The following is a 17,362-nucleotide window of genomic DNA, read 5'->3' on the forward strand; positions in this document are numbered from 1 at the left end:
TATGGACTTGTAGAGGATGTCTTGGTAAAGGTTGAAGAACACTACATCCCTGCTGATTTCATAGTCCTAGACACTGGGAAGTGTATGGATGAATCCATCATCCTTGGCAGACCCTTCCTAGCCACAGCAAAAGCTGTGATTGATGTTGACAGAGGAGAATTGGTTCTTCAAGTGAATGAGGACTCCCTTGTGTTTAAGGCTCAAGGATCTCCCTCTGTAACCATGGAGAGGAAGCATGAAAAGCTTCTCTCAATGCAGAGTCAAACAAAATCCCCACATTCAAACTCTAAGTTTGGTGTTGGGAGGTGGTGCATGAAATTGTGATCATCAATGGCGCCAACAACTTGGTACGCACAATTGTAATCTCAACTCTTTATCATAACTTCGCACAACTAACCAGCAAGTGCACTGGGTCGTCCAAGTAATAAACCTTACTTGAGTAAGGGTTGATCCCACGGAGATTGTCGGCCCAAAGCAAGCTATGGTCACCTTGTAAATCTCAGTCAGGCGGATTCAAATGGTTATGGTGAATTGATAATAAAAACATAAATAAAATATAAACTGGGATAGAGATACTTATGTAATTCATTGGTGAGAATTTCAGATAAGCGTATAGAGATGCTTTCGTTCCTCTGAACCTCTGCTTTCCTGCTGTCTTCATCCAATCATTCCTACTCCCTTCCATGGCAAGCTTTATGTAGGGCATCACCGTTGTCAATGGCTACATCCCATCCTCTCTATGAAAATGGTCCAATGCGCTGTCACTGCATGGCTAATCATCTGTCGGTTCTCGATCATACTGGAATAGGATTTACTATCCTTTTGCGTCTGTCACTACGCCCAGCAGTCGCGAGTTTGAAGCTCGTCACAGCCATCCCTTCCCAGATCCTACTCGGAATACCACAGACAAGGTTTAGACTTTCTGAATCTCAAGAATGGCCGTCCATGGGTTCTAACTTATACCACGAAGATTCTAATATCTCGAAATCAGTCCTCTGTATTAGATATCTAAGAGATACTCATTCTAGCTTGTTTGCATGTAGAACGGAAGTGTTTGTCAGGCACGCGTTCATAGGTGAGAATGATGATGAGCGTCATATAATCATCACATTCATCATGTTCTTGGGTGCGAATGGATATCTTAGAGAAGGAATAAGCTTGAATTGAATAGAAAAATAGTAGTACTTTGTATTAATTCATGAGGAACAGTAGAGCTCCACACCTTAATCTATGGAGTGTAGAAACTCTACCGTTGAAAATACATAAGTGATAAGGTCCAGGCATGGCCGAATGGCCAGCCCCCAAAACGTGATCAATGGATCAAAAGATAATCCAAAGATGTAAATACAATAGTAAAAAGTTCTATTTATACTAAACTAGTTACTAGGGTTTACAGAAATGAGTAAATGATGCAGAAATCCACTTCTGGGGCCCACTTGGTGTGTGCTTGGGCTGAGCATTGAGCTTTACACGTGTAGAGGCTTCTTTTGGAGTTGAACGCCAGTTTGTAACCTGTTTCTGGCGTTTAACTCCACTTTGCAACCTGTTTCTGGCGTTTAACTCCAGAATGCAGCATGGAACTGGCGTTGAACACCAGTTTGCGTCGTATAAACTCGGGCAAAGTATGGACTATAATATATTACTGGAAAGCCCTGGATGTCTACTTTCCGATGCAATTGAGAGCGCGCCATTTGAAGTTCTGTAGCTCGAGAAAATCCACTCTGAGTGCAGGGAGGTCAGAATCCAACAGCATCTGCAGTCCTTCTTCAACCTCTGAATCTAATTTTTGCTCAAGTCCCTCAATTTCAGCCAGAAAATACCTGAAATCACAGAAAAATACACAAACTCATAGTAAAGTCCAGAAATGTGAATCTTATTTAAAAACTAATAAAAATATACTAAAAACTAACTAAATCACACTGAAAACTATGTAAAAACAATGCCAAAAAGCGTATAAATTATCCGCTCATCACAACACCAAACTTAAATTGTTGCTTGTCCCCAAGCAACTGAAAATCAAATAGGATAAAAAGAAGAGAATATACTATAAATTCCAAAATATCAATGAAACTTAGCTCCAATCAGATGAGCGAGACTTGTAGCTTTTTGCCTCTTAAATAGTTTTGGCATCTCGCTTTATCCATTGAGGTTCAGAATGATTGGCATCTATAGGAACTTAGAATTCAGATAGTGTTATTGATTCTCCTAGTTTAGTATGTTAATTCTTGAACACAGCTACTTTATGAGTCTTGGCCGTGGCCCTAAGCACTTTGTTTTCCAGTATTACCACCGGATACATAAATGCCACAGACACATAACTGGGTGAACCTTTTTAGATTGTGACTCAGCTTTGCTAAAGTCCCCAATTAGAGGTGTCCAGGATTCTTAAGCACACTCTGTTTTTGCTTTGGACCTTGACTCTAACTGCTCAGTCTCAAGTTTTTACTTGACACATTCACGCCACAAGCACATGGTTAGGGACAGCTTGGTTTAGCCGCTTAGGCCATGATTTTATTCCTTTAGGCCCTCCTATCCACTGATGCTCAAAGCCTTGGATCCTTTTTATTACCCTTGCCTTTTGGTTTTAAGGGCTATTGGCTTTTTGCTCTTGCCTTTTGGTTTAAAGAGCTTTTGGCTTTTTCTACTTGTTTTTTCTTTTTCTTTCTCTTTTTTCGCCATTTTTTTTCTTTTTTTTTGCAAGCTTTGTTCTTCACTACTTTTTCTTGCTTCAAGAATCAATTTTATGATTTTTTAGATTATCAAATAACATGTCTCCTTTTCATCATTCTTTCAAGAGCCAACATATTTAACATTCATAAACAACAACTTCAAAAGACATATGCACTGTTCAAGCATTCATTCAAAAAACAAAAAGTATTGTCACCACATAAAAATAATTAAACTAGTTTCAAGGATGAATTCGAAATCATGTACTTCTTGTTCTTTTGTGATTAAAACATTTTTCATTCAAGAAAGGTGATGGATTCATAGGACATTCATAACTTTAAGGTGTAGACACTTAGACACTAGTGATCATATAGTAAAGACACAAACATAGACAAAGCATAAGGCAAAAAAAAAACCGAAAACAGAAGATAAATAGACAAGGAGATTAAGGAATGAGTCCACCTTAGTGAGGGTGGCGTCTTCCTCTTCTTGAAGAACCAATGGTGCTCTTAAGCTCCTCTATGTCTCTTCCTTGTCTTTGTTGCTCTTCCCTCATAGCTCTTTGATCTTCTCTAATTTCATGGAGGATGATGGAGTGCTCTTGGTGCTCCATCCTTAGTTGTCCCATGTTGGAGCTTAATTCTCCTAGGGAAGTATTGATTTGCTCCCAGTAGTTTTGTGGAGGGAAGTGCATCCCTTGAGGCATCAGTGGTTGTGGAAAAAACAAAAAGCAACGCTTTTTCCACACCAAACTTAAAATGTTTGCTCGTCCTCGAGCAAAAGAAGAAAGAAAGGGGTAGAAGAAGAAGAAATGGAGGAGATTGAGGGGGGTGTGTATTCGGCCAAGGGGGTAGTATTGTGTATGTTGTGTAAAAAGGAAAGAGTGATGGTTTGAATTTGAGTGGGTGGGTGTAGGTGGGTTGTATGATGGTTTTGGAGGAGTAATGGGGGTGATTGGTGGAGGTTATTTTGGGGAAGAGTGTTATAAAAAGGTGTGACAGATAGAGTTAGGGTAGGTAGGGATCCTGTGGGGTCCACAAATCCAGTGGGATCAAGGACTTAACATCCCTGCTCCAATTAGGCGTGTAAAACGCCCTTGCTGTGCAATCCTGGCATTTAACGCCAGACTGCTGCTTGTTTCTAGCGTTAAACACCCAAATGTAGCCTGTTTCTGGCGTTTAACGCCAGGTAGATGCTTGTTTCTGGCGTTAAACGCCAGCTTGATGCTTGTTTCTGGCGTTAAACGCCAGACAGATGCTAGTTTCTGGCGTTTAAATGCCAGAATACTCCTCCTCCAGGGTGTTCTATTTTTAATGCTGTTTTTCATTCTATTTTTGATTTTTTAGTAGTTTTTGTGACTCCACATGATCATCAACCTAATAAAACACAAAATAACAAAAAGAAAATAAAATAGATATGATTAAATAACATTGGGTTGCCTCCCAACAAGCGCTTCTTTAATGTCAATAGCTTGACAGTGAGCTCTCATGGAGCTTCACAGATGTTCAGAGCATTGTTGGAACCTCCCAACACCAAACTTAGAGTTTGGTTCTGGCCTCCCAACACCAAACTTAGAGTTTGACAGTGGGGGATTTGGTTGACTCTGCAGTGAGAGAAGCTTTTTATGCTTCCTCTCCATGGTTACAGAAGGAGATCCTTGAGTTTTAAACACAAGGTTCTCCTCATTCAATTGAAGGACCGATTCTCCTCTGTCCACATCAATCACAGCTCTTGCTGTGGCTAGGAAGGGTCTTCCAAGGATGATGGATTCATCCTCATCCTTCCCAGTATCCAGGATTATGAAATCAACAGGGATGTAAAGGCCTTCAACCTTTACTAGCACGTCCTCTACTTGTCCATAAGCCTGTTTTCTTGAGTTGTCTGTCATCTCTAATGAGATTCTGGCAGCTTGCACCTCAAAGATTCCTAGTTTCTCCATTACAGAGAGTGGCATGAGGTTTATCCCTGACCCAAGGTCACATAGAGCCTTCTCAAAGGTCATGGTGCCTATGGTACAAGGTATTAAGAACTTTCCAGGATCCTGTTTCTTCTGAGGCAATTTCAGTTGATCCAGATCACTCAGTTCATTGATGAGCAAGGGAGGTTCATCTTCCCAAGTCTCATTACCAAATAATTTGGTATTCAGTTTCATGATTGCACCAAGGTACTTGGCAACTTCCTCTTCAGTAACATCCTCATTCTCTTCAGAAGAAGAATACTCATCAGAGCTCATGAAGGGTAGAAAGAGGTTTAATGGAATCTCTATAGTCTTTAGATGAGCCTCAGATTCCTTCAGGTCCTCATTGAGGAACCCTCTAGTGGTCAGAGGACGTCCCAGGAGGTCTTCCTCACTAGGATTCACGTCCTTCTCCTCTCTTGTAGGTTCGGCCATGGTGGTCAAATCAATGGCCTTGCACTCTCTCTTTGGATTTTCTTCTGTATTGCTTGGGAGAGTACTAGGAGGAGTTTCAGTGACCCTTTTACTCAGCTGGCCCACTTGTGCCTCCAAATTTCTGATGGAAGACCTTGTTTCATTCATGAAACTTAAAGTGGCCTTAGATAGATCAGAGACTATATTTGCTAAGCTAGATGGATTCTGCTCAGAATTCTCTGTCTGTTGCTGAGTGGATGATGGAAAAGGCTTGCTATTGCTAAACCTGTTTCTTCCACCATTGTTAAAGCCTTGTTGAGGCTTTTGTTGATCCTTCTATGAGAAATTTGGATGATTTCTCCATGAGGGATTATAGGTATTTCCATAGTGTTCCCCCATGTAATTCACCTCTGCTATTGCAGGGTTCTCAAGATCATAAGCTTCTTCTTCAGAAGATGCTTCTTGAGTACTGTTGGATGCTTCCTTCAATCCATTCAGACTCTGAGATATCATATTGACTTCCTGAGTCAATATTTTGTTCTGAGCCAATATGGCATTCAGAGTATCAATTTCAAGAACTCCCTTCCTCATAGGCGTCCCATTATTCACAGGATTCCTTTCAGAAGTGTACATGAACTGGTTATTCGCAACCATGTCAATGAGTTCCTGAGCTTCTGCAGGTATTTTCTTTAGGTGAATGGATCCACCTGCAGAATGGTCCAGTGACATCTTTGATAACTCAGACAGACCATCATGGAATATACCCAGGATGGTCCATTCTGAAAGCATGTCAGAAGGACACTTTTTGGTCAGTTCCTTGTATCTCTCCCAAGCTTCATAGAGGGACTCACCTTCTTTCTATTTAAAGGTTTGAACATCCACTCTAAGCTTACTAAGCTTTTGAGGAGGAAAGAACTTGGCTAAGAAAGCCGTGACCAGCTTATCCCAAGAGTTCAGGCTATCTTTAGGTTGAGAGTCCAACCATATTCTAGCTCTGTCTCTTACAGCAAACGGGAAAAGCATAAGCATGTAGACCTCAGGATCTACCCCATTGGTCTTAATAGTATCACATATTTGTAAGAATTCAGTTAAGAACTAAAAAAGATCTTCTGATGGAAGTCCATGAAACTTGCAATTCTGTTGCATCAGAGAAACTAATTGAGGTTTAAGCTCAAAATTGTTTGCTCCAATGGCAGGGATTGAGATACTTTTTCCATGTAAATTGAAATTTGGTGCAGTAAAGTCACCAAGCATCTTCCTTGCATTGTTATTATTTTCGGCCATGTCTCATTCTTTTTTGAAAATTTCTGTCAGATTTTCTCCAGAGAGTTGTGCTTTAGCTTCCCTTAGCTTCCTCTTCAGAGTCCTTTCAGGTTCAGGATCAGCCTCAACAAGAATGTTCTTATCCTTGTTCCTGCTCATATGAAAAAGAAGAAAACAGAAAAGAAAATATGGAATCCTCTATGTCACAGTATAGAGATTCCTTTATGTTAGTAGAAGAAGATAAGAATAGAAAAAGGAGAATTCAAACACAGGGGTGAGGAGTAGGTTCGAATTCTTGAGTATAGAGGAGTGTTAGCAAATAAATAAATAAATAAATAATTAAAAGGAGATGAGGGAGAAGAATTTTCGAAAATCATTGAAAAGAAAAAAATATTTTTATTTTTAATTTAAATTTAAGGTTAAAATTCGAAAATTGTAAAAAGAGAAAATGAAATTAAATGAAAATTTAATTCAATTAGTTAATTAAAAAGGAAATTTGAGAAAGGGGGAAGGGATTTTCGAAAATTAGAGAGGGAGTTAGTTAGATAGTTTTGAAAAAGATAAGAATCAAATAAAAAGTAAAGTGGTTAATTGAAAAAGATTTGACAATCAAATTTGAAAAGATAAAAAGTTAGAAAAGATTTTGAAATTAAATTTTGAAAAAAATGTGATTGAAATTTAATTTGAAAAAAGATTTGAAAAAGAATTTTAAAAAGATTTGATTTTGAAAATTAAAGTTGGTTACTTGACTAATAAGAAACAAAAAGATTTGATTTTAAAATTTAAAGATTGAACCTTTCTTATTAGGCAAGTAACAAACTTAATATTTTTGAATCAATCACATTAATTGTTAGCATTGAATTCGAAAATATGGAATAAAAATAAGAAAAAGATTTTGAAAATTAATTTGAAATTTTCGAAAATGTGAAAGAAAAATTGAAAAAGATTTGATTTTTGAAAAAGATTTGAAAAAGATAGAATTTTTAAATTGAAAATTTGATTTGACTCATAAGAAACAACTAAATTTTAAAATTTTTTGAAAAAGTCAACTCAAATTTTCGAATTTGATAAGAAGAAAAAGGGAAAGATATTTTTTTTTATTTTTGAATTTTTAATGATGAAAGAGAAAAACATCAAAAAGACTCAAAACATGAAAATTATGAATCAAAACAAGAAAAATATGCAAGAACACTTTGAATGCAAAGATGAACACCAAGAACACTTTGAATGTCAAGATGAACACCAAGAACTTATTTTTGAAAAATTTTCAAGAAAAGAAAACATGCAAGACACCAAACTTAAAAATTTTTATTCTTTAGACATTAATGTTTCAAGAATGCATATGAAAAACAAGAAAAGACACAAAACAAGAAAATATGAAGATCAAACAAGAAGACTGGCCAAGAACAACTTGAAGATCATGAAGAATGCAATGCATGAAATTTTCGAAAATAATTTTTAGAAAATTAAAAAGATGCAATTGACACCAAACTTAAAACTTGACTCTAGACTCAAACAAGAAACACAAAAATATTTTTGATTTTATGATTTTATATTTTTTTTTAGATTTTTCAAAAATTATTTTGGAAAAACGAAAAAGAAAAAATTTTTGTATTTTTCGAAAATAAGAAATAAAAAGCTTAAAATTAAAATAAAATTACCTAATCTGAGCAACAAGATGAACCGTCAGTTGTCCAAACTCGAACAATCCCCGGCAACGGCACCAAAAACTTGGTGCACGAAATTGTGATCATCAATGGCGCCAACAACTTGGTACGCACAATTGTAATCTCAACTCTTTATCACAACTTCGCACAACTAACCAGCAAGTGCACTGGGTCGTCCAAGTAATAAACCTTACGTGAGTAAGGGTCGATCCCACGGAGATTGTCGGCCTGAAGTAAGCTATGGTCACCTTGTAAATCTTAGTCAGGCGGATTCAAATGGTTATGGTGAATTGATAATAAAAACATAAATAAAATATAAACTGGGATAGAGATACTTATGTAATTCACTGGTGAGAATTTCAGATAAGCGTATAGAGATGCTTTCGTTCCTCTGAACCTCTGCTTTCCTGCTGTCTTCATCCAATCATTCCTACTCCCTTCCATGGCAAGCTTTATGTAGGGCATCACCGTTGTCAATGGCTACATCCCATCCTCTCTGTGAAAATGGTCCAATGCACTGTCACTGCATGGCTAATCATCTGTCGGTTCTCGATCATACTGGAATAGGATTTACTATCCTTTTGCGTCTGTCACTACGCCCAACACTCGCGAGTTTGAAGCTCGTCACAGCCATCCCTTCCCAGATCCTACTCAGAATATCACAGACAAGGTTTAGACTTTTCGGATCTCAAGAATGGCTGTCCATGGGTTCTAACTTATACCACAAAGATTCTAATATCTCGGACTCGGTCCTCTGTATTAGATATCTAAGAGATACTCATTCTAGCTTGTTTGCATGTAGAATGGAAGTGTTTGTCAGGCATGCGTTCATAGGTGAGAATGATGATGAGCGTCACATAATCATCACATTCATCATGTTCTTGGGTGCAAATGGATATCTTAGAGAAGGAATAAGCTTGAATTGAATAGAAAAACAGTAGTACTTTGTATTAATTCATGAGGAACAGCAGAGCTCCACACCATAATCTATGGAGTGTAGAAACTCTACCGTTGAAAATACATAAGTGATAAGGTCCAGACATGGCCGAATGGCCAGCCCCCAAAACGTGATCAAAGGATCAAAAGATAATCCAAAGATGTAAATACAATAGTAAAAAGTTCTATTTATACTAAACTAGTTACTAGGGTTTACAGAAATGAGTAAATGATGCAGAAATCCACTTCTGGGGCCTACTTGGTGTGTGCTTGGGCTGAGCATTGAGCTTTACACGTGTAGAGGCTTCTTTTAGAGTTGAATGCCAGTTTGTAACCTGTTTCTGGCGTTTAACTCCAGAATGTAGCATGGAACTGGTGTTGAACGCCAGTTTGCGTCATCTAAACCCGGGCAAAGTTTGGCCTATTATATATTGCTGGAAAGCGATCTGGATGTCTACTTTCCAATGCAATTGAGAGTGCGCCATTTGGAGTTCTGTAGCTCCAGAAAATCTACTTTGAGTGCAGGGAGGTCAGAATCCAACAGCATCTGTGATGAGCGGATAATTTATACGCTTTTTGGCATTGTTTTTAGTATGTTTTTAGTAGAATCTAGTTACTTTTAGGGATGTTTTCATTAGTTTTTATGTTAAATTCACATTTCTGGACTTTACTATGAGTTTGTGTATTTTTCTGTGATTTCAGGTATTTTCTGGCTGAATTTGAGGGACTTGAGCAAAAATCAGATTCAGAGGTTGAAGAAGGACTGCTGATGCTGTTGGATTCTGACCTCCCTGCACTCAAAATAGATTTTCTGGAGATACAGAACTCAAAATGGCGCGCTTCTAATTGCGTTGGAAAGTAGACATCTAGGGCTTTCCAGAAATATATAATAGTCCATACTTTGCCCAAGTTTAGATGACGCAAACTGGCGTTCAACGCCAGCTCTCTGCCCAATTCTGGCGTCCAGTGCCAGAAACAAGTTGCAAAGTGGAGTTCAACGCCCAAACTGGCACAAAAGCTGGCATTCAACTCCAAGAATGACCTCTCCACGTGTAGACTTCAAGCTCAGCCCAAGCACACACCAAGTGGGCCCCAGAAATGGATTTATGCATCAATTACTTACTTCTGTAAACCCTAGTAGCTAGTTTATTATAAATAGAACCTTTTACTATTGTATTAGACATCTTTGGAATCATCTTTGGATCATCTTTGGATTATCTTTTGATCTATTGATCACGTTTGGGGGCTGGCCATTCGGCCATGCCTCGACCTCCATTACTTATGTATTTTCAACGGTAGAGTTTCTGCACTCCATAGATTAAGGTGTGGAGCTCTGCTGTTCCTCAAAGATTAATGCAAAGTACTACTGTTTTCTATTCAATTCATCTTATTTCGCTTCTAAGATATTCATTCGCACTTCAAACTAAATGTGATGAACGTGACAATCATTATCATTCCCTATGAACGCGTGCCTGACAACCACTTCCGTTCTACATTAGATTGAATGAGTATCTCTTAGATATCTTAATCAGAATCTTCGTGGTATAAGCTAGATTGATGGCGGCATTCATGAGAGTCCGGAAAGTCTAAACCTTGTCCGTGGTATTCTGAGTAGGACTCTGGGATTGAATGACTGTGACGAACTCCAAACTCGCGAGTGCTGGGCGTAGTGACAGACGCAAAAGGATAGTAAATTCTATTCCAGTATGATCGAGAACCTCCAAGATGATTAGCCATGCAGTGACAGCGCATCGGACCATTTTCACAGAGAGGAATAGGATGCAACCAACGACAAGGGTGATGCCTCCAGACGATTAGCCGTGCTGTGACAGAGCATTTGGACCATTTTCCTGAGAGGATTGAAAGTAGCCATTGGCACCGGTGACATCCTTACACAAAGCCAGCCATAGAAAGGAGTAAGACTGATTGGATGAAGACAGCAGGAAAGCAGAGGTTCAGAGGAATGAATGCATCTCCATACGCTTATCTGAAATTCTCACCAATGATTTACATAAGTATTTCTATCCTTATTTTAGTATTATTTTCGAAAACTCCATAACTATTTTATATCCGCCTGACTGAGATTTACAAGGTGACCATAGCTTGCTTCATACCAACAATCTCCGTGGGATTCGATCCTTACTCACCTAAGGTATTACTTGGACGACCCAGTGCACTTGCTGGTTAGTTATGCGAAGTTGTGAAGATATGTTTAGACCATGGTTCTGTGCATCCATTTTGGTGCCATCGCCAGGGAATCAATTTCGAACAATAATTCACAAGTTTTTGGCGCCGTTGCCGGGATTGTTCGAGTTCGGACAACTGACGGTACATCTTGTTGCTCAGATTAGGTAATTTTCTTTTTGTTTTATTTTCAAAATTTTTCAAAAACCTTTCAAAAATTTCTCATTTGTTTTCGAAAAAAAAAATTTAAAATAAAAATATTTTCAAAAATATATTTTTCTTCAGAATTTTTAAGAATGAATTCTAGAGTTTCATGAAGCATGTTGAAGCATGCTGGCTATAAAACCATGTCTAAATTCTTTTGGACAGAGGTTTTGGCTTAAAAATTGAATGAATTACACTCATATTTTTACTAAAGCTTGGCTGGCTATTAAGCCATGCCTGACCATTTGATTGGAGCTTTAGACTAAAGAGCATAAGATTCCTAGAATTCATATTAAAAATTTTGGAATCCTTATTTTTCTTTCTCAAATGATTTTCGAAAAATATAAAATAAAAATACAAAAAAATTAGAAAATCATAAAAATCAAAAATTATTTTTTGTGTTTCTTGTTTGAGTCTTGAGTCATGTTATAAGTTTGGTGTTAATTGCATGTTCATCTTGCATTTTTCAAAAAAATTCATGCATTCATAGTGTTCTTCATGATCTTCAAGTTGTTCTTGGTAAGTCTTCTTGTTTGATCTTTGCATTTGCATGTTTTGTGTCTTTTCTTGTTTTTCATATGCATTCCTGAATTCTTTATGTCTAAGCATAAAAGAATTCTAAGTTTGGTGTCTTGCATGTTTTTTTTTGCATTAAAAAATTTTTCAAAAATGTGTTCTTGATGTTCATCATGTTCTTCAAAGCGTTCTTGGTGTTCATCTTGACATTCATAGCATTCTTGCATGCATTCATTGTTTTAATCCAAAATTTTCATGCATTGAGTCTTTTTCATGTTTTTCCTCTTTCATCATAAAAATTCAAAAATAAAAAAAATATCTTTCCCTTTTTCTCTCTTAAAATTTCGAAAATTAGATTTGACTTTTTCAAAAATTTTTAAAATCTAGTTGTTTTTATGAGTCAAATCAAATTTTCAATTTAAAAAAATCTTATCTTTTTCAAAAATCAAATCTTTTTTTCAATTTTTTTCGAAAATTTTAAAAATATTTTTCAAAAATCTTTTTCTTAATTTTACATCATATTTTCGAAAATAACATCATCAATTAATGTTTTGATTCAAAAATTTCAAGTTTGTTACTTACTTGTTAAGAAAGATTAAAACTTTAAGTTCTAGAATCATATCTTGTGATTTCTTGTGAATCAAGTCATTAATTGAGATTTTAAAAATCAAATCTTTTTCAAAAAACTAATTTCTATCATATCTTTTCAAAAATATCTTCTTATCTTACCTTTTTTCAAAAAAGTGATTGCAAAATATCTTTTCTAACTTCCTAACTTCTTATCTTTTCAAAATTTGTTTCAACTAACTAACTAACTTTTTGTTTGTTTCTTACCTTTTTCAAAACTACCTAACTAACTCTCTCTCTCTAATTTTCGAAAAAATATTTCCTCTTTTTCAAAATTTCTTTTTAATTAGACTAATTATTTTATTTTTTATTTGAATTTTCGAAAAACTACTAACCTTTTTCAAAAACTATTTTCGAAAATCACTAACTCTTTTTCGAAAATTATTTTCGAAAATTCTCTCCTCCTCTCATCCCCTTCTATTTATTTATTCATCTACTAACACTTCTCTTCATCTCACATCTCTGCTCCTATCATCACCTTTGTGTTTGGATTCTTCATTCTTCTTCACCCCTATTCCTTTTCTTCTTCTACTAACAATAAGGAACCTCTTTACTGTGACATAGAGGATTCCTCTTCTTTTCTTTTTCTCTTCTCTTTCTTATGAGCAGGGACAAAAAAAAAGGCATTCTTGTTGAAGCTGATCCAGAACCTGAAAGGACTCTGAAGAGAAAACTAAGAGAAGCTAAATTACAACAATCCAGAGACAACCTTATTGAAAATTTCAAACAAGTAAAGGAGATGGCAGCCGAACCCAACAACAATAATGCAAGGAGAATGCTTGGTGACTTTACTGCACCTAATTCCAATTTACATGGAAGAAGCATCTCCATTCCTACCATTGGAGCAAACAATTTTGAGCTGAAACCTCAGCTAGTTTCTCTGATGCAGCAGAACTGCAAGTTTCATGGACTTCCATCTGAAGATCCTTTTCAGTTCTTAACTGAATTCTTGCAGATCTGTGATACTGTTAAGACTAATGGAGTAGATCCTGAATTCTACAGGCTCATGCTTTTCCCTTTTGCTGTAAGAGACAGAGCTAGAATATGGTTGGACTCTCAACCCAAAGACAGCCTGAACTCTTGGGATAAGCTGGTCACGGCTTTCTTAGCCAAGTTCTTTCCTCCTCAAAAGCTGAGCAAGCTTAGAGCTGATGTTCAAACCTTCAGACAGAAAGAAGATGAATTCCTCTATGAAGCTTGGGAAAGATACAAGCAGCTGACCAAAAAGTGTCCTTCTGACATGCTTTCAGAATGGACCATCCTGAATATATTCTATGATGGTTTATCTGAGCTATTAAAGATGTCATTGGATACTTCTGCAGGTGGATCCATTCACCTAAAAAAAATGCCTGCAGAAGCTCAAGAACTCATTGACATGGTTGCTAATAACCAGTTTATGTACACTTCTGAGAGGAATCCTGTGAGTAATGGAACGCCTATGAAGAAGGGAGTTCTTGAAATTGATACTCTGAATGCCATATTGGCTCAGAATAAAATATTGACTCAGTAAGTCAATATGATTTCTCAGAGTCTGAATGGAATACAAGCTGCATCCAACAGTACTCAAAAGGCATCTTTTGAAGAAGAAGCTTATGATCCTGAAAACCCTGCAATAGCAGAGGTAAATTACTTAGGTGAACCTTATGGAAACACCTATAATCCATCATGGAGAAATCATCCAAATCTCTCATGGAAGGATCAAAAGCCTCAACAAGGCTTTAATAATGGTGGAAGAAACAGGTTTAGCAATAGCAAGCCTTTTCCATCATCCACTCAGCAACAGACAGAGAATTCTGAGCAGAATCCATCTAGCTTAGCAAATTTAGTCTCTGATCTATCTAAGGCCACTGTGAGTTTCATGAATGAAACAAGGTCTTCCATTAGAAATTTGGAAGCACAAGTGGCCCAGCTGAGTAAAAAGATCACTGAAATCCCTCCTAATACTCTCCCAAGCAATATAGAAGAGAATCCAAAAGGAGAGTGCAAGGCCATTGGATTAATTACCATGGCCGAACCCACAAGAGAGGAGAAGGACGTGAATCCCAAGGAGGAAGACCTCCTGGGACGTCCAGTGATCAATAAAGGGCTTCCCTCGGAGGAACCTAAGGAATCTGAGACTCATCTAGAGACCATAGAGATTCCATTGAACCTCCTTATGCCATTCATGAGCTCTGATGAGTATTCCTCTTCTGAAGAGAATGAAGATGTTACTGAAGAGCAAGCTGCCAAGTTCCTTGGTGCAATCATGAAGCTAAATGCCAAATTATTTGGTATTGAAACTTGGGAAGATGAACCTCCCTTGTTCACCAATGAACTAAGTGATCTGGATCAACTGACATTGCATCAGAAGAGACAGGATCCTGGAAAGTTCATAATACCTTGTACCATAGGCACCATGATCTTTAAGGCTCTGTGTGACCTTGGTTTAGGAATAAACCTCATGCCCCTCTCTGTAATAGAGAAACTGAGAATCTATGGGGTGCAAGCTGCTAAAATCTCATTAGAGATGGTAGACAATTCAAGAAAATAGGCTTATGGACAAGTAGAGGACGTGTTAGTAAAGGTTGAAGGCCTTTACATCCCTGCTGATTTCATAGTCCTGGATACTGGAAAGGAAGAGGATGAATCCATCATCCTAGGAAGACCTTTCCTAGCCACAGTAAGAGCTGTGATTGATGTGGACAGAGGAGAATTGATCCTTCAATTAAATAAGGACAACCTTGTATTTACAACTCAAGGATCTCTCTCTGCATCCATGGAGAGGAAGCAGAAAAAGCTTCTCTCAAAGCAGAGTCAACCAAAGCCCCCACAGTCAAACTCTAAGTTTGGTGTTGGGAGGCCACAACCAAACTCTAAGTTTGATGTCAAACCCCCATATCCAAACTCTAAGTTTGGTGTTGGGAGGTCTCAACAAAGCTCTGCACACTGTGAGGCTCTATGAGAGCCCACTGTCAAGCTATTGACATTAAAGAAGCGCTTGTTGGGAGGCAACCCAATGTTTATTTATCTAATTTTATTTTTATTTTTCATGTTTTCTTAGGTTCATGATCATGTGGAGTCACAAAATAAACGAAAAATTTAGAAATAGAATCAAAAACAGCGGAAGAAAAATCACACCCTGGAGGAAGCACCTGTCTGGCGTTCAACGCCAGAACAGAGCATGGTTCTGGCGCTGAACGCCCAAAATGGGCAGTATCTGGGCGCTGAACGCCCAAAATGGGCAGCATCTGGGCGCTGAATGCCAGAATTGCACCCTGGAGAAGAGCTGGCGCTGAACGCCCAGAACAAGCATGGTTCTGGCGTTCAACGCCAGAAATGGGCAACAAATGGGCGTTGAACGCCCAAAATGGGCACCAACCTGGCGCTGAACGCCCAGAGTTGTGTGCAAGGGCATTTTACATGCCTAATTTGGTGCAAGGTTGTAAATCCTTGAACACCTCAGGATCTGTAGACCCCACAGGATTACCTCAGGATCTGTGGACCCCACAGGATCCCCACCTACCTCCACTCACTTCTTCTCACCCCTCTTTCACACAATCCCATAAAAACTCTTCCCCAAAACCCTTTACCAATCACCTCAATCTCTCTTTCCCATCACCTCTTCACCACTCACATCCATCCACTCTTCCCCATAAACCTACCTCATAAACTCCACCTACCTTCAAAATTCAAAATCAATTTCCCACCCAAACCCACCCTAAATGGCCGAACTTACCCCCCTCCCTTCCCTATATATAGCCCTCCATTCCTCCTCATTTTCACACAACACAACCCTCCTTTCTCTTCTTGGCCGAAACACACATCCCCCCTCCTCTCCATATTTTCTTCTTCTTCTTCATCTATTCTTTCTTCTCTTGCTCGAGGGCGAGCAAAATTCTAAGTTTGGTGTGGTAAAAGCATAAGCTTTTTGTTTTTTCATTACCATTGATGGCACCTAAGACCGGAGAATCCTCTAGAAAAGGGAAAGGGAAGACAAAAGCTTCTACCTCCGAGTCATGGGAGATGGAAAGATTCATCTCCAAAGCCCATCAAGACCACTTCTATGATGTTGTGTCCAAGAAGAAGGTGATCCCTGAGGTCCCTTTCAAACTCAAAAGAAATGAGTATCCGGAGATCCGACATGAAATCCAAAGAAGAGGTTGGGAAGTTCTAACAAACCCCATCCAACAAGTCGGCATCCTAATGGTTCAAGAGTTCTATGCCAATGCATGGATCACTAGGAACCATGATCAAAGTAAGAACCCGAATCCAAAGAATTATGTTACAATGGTTCGGGGGAAATACTTAGATTTTAGTCCGGAAAATGTGAGCTTGGCGTTTAACTTGCCTATGATGCAAGGAGATGCACGCCCCTACACTAGAAGGGTCAACTTTAATCAAAGGTTGGACCAAGTCCTCATGGACATATGTGTGGAAGGAGCTCAATGGAAGATTGACTCCAAAGGCAAGCCGGTTCAACTAAGAAGACTGGACCTCAAGCCTGTGGCTAGAGGATGGTTGGAGTTCATCCAACGCTCCATCATCCCCACTAGCAACCGATCTGAAGTTACTATGGATCGGGCCATCATGATCCATAGCATCATGATTGGAGAGGAAGTAGAAGTTCATGAAGTCATCTCCCTTGAACTCTACAAAATAGCCGAAAAGCCCTCCCCTGGGGCAAGGCTAGCTTTTCCTCATCTTATTTGCCATCTATGTTACTCAGCTGGAGCTTTCATAGAAGGAGACATTCCCATTGAGGAAGAGAAGCCCATCACTAAGAAAAAGATGGAGCAAGCAAGAGAGCCCATTCATGGAGCTCAAGAGGCGCAGGAAGCTCATCACCATGAGATCCCGGAGATGCCTCAAATGCATTTTTCTCCACAAAACTATTGGGAGCAAATCAACACCTCCCTAGGAGAATTAAGTTCCAACATGGGACAACTAA

The 17,362-nt window shown here is 38.4% G+C and overlaps 2 non-coding genes across 2 annotated transcripts; one reads left to right on the top strand and one right to left on the bottom strand.

The window, feature by feature from the left end:
* The first annotated feature begins 5,821 nt into the window (after positions 1-5,821).
* Positions 5,822-5,929, top strand: LOC148573957 (small nucleolar RNA R71). Its single transcript, XR_015906725.1, has one exon. It is a non-coding gene; the product is annotated as a small nucleolar RNA R71 (small nucleolar RNA).
* A 7,644-nt stretch (positions 5,930-13,573) lies between these two features.
* LOC148573958 (small nucleolar RNA R71) lies at positions 13,574-13,681 on the bottom strand. Its single transcript, XR_015906098.1, has one exon. It is a non-coding gene; the product is annotated as a small nucleolar RNA R71 (small nucleolar RNA).
* Positions 13,682-17,362: the final 3,681 nt, after the last annotated feature.

This window comes from Arachis ipaensis, chromosome B2 (genome assembly GCF_059453495.1).
Source record: "Arachis ipaensis isolate K30076 ecotype BB chromosome B2, ASM5945349v1, whole genome shotgun sequence".
NCBI classification, from domain to species: domain Eukaryota; kingdom Viridiplantae; phylum Streptophyta; class Magnoliopsida; order Fabales; family Fabaceae; genus Arachis; species Arachis ipaensis.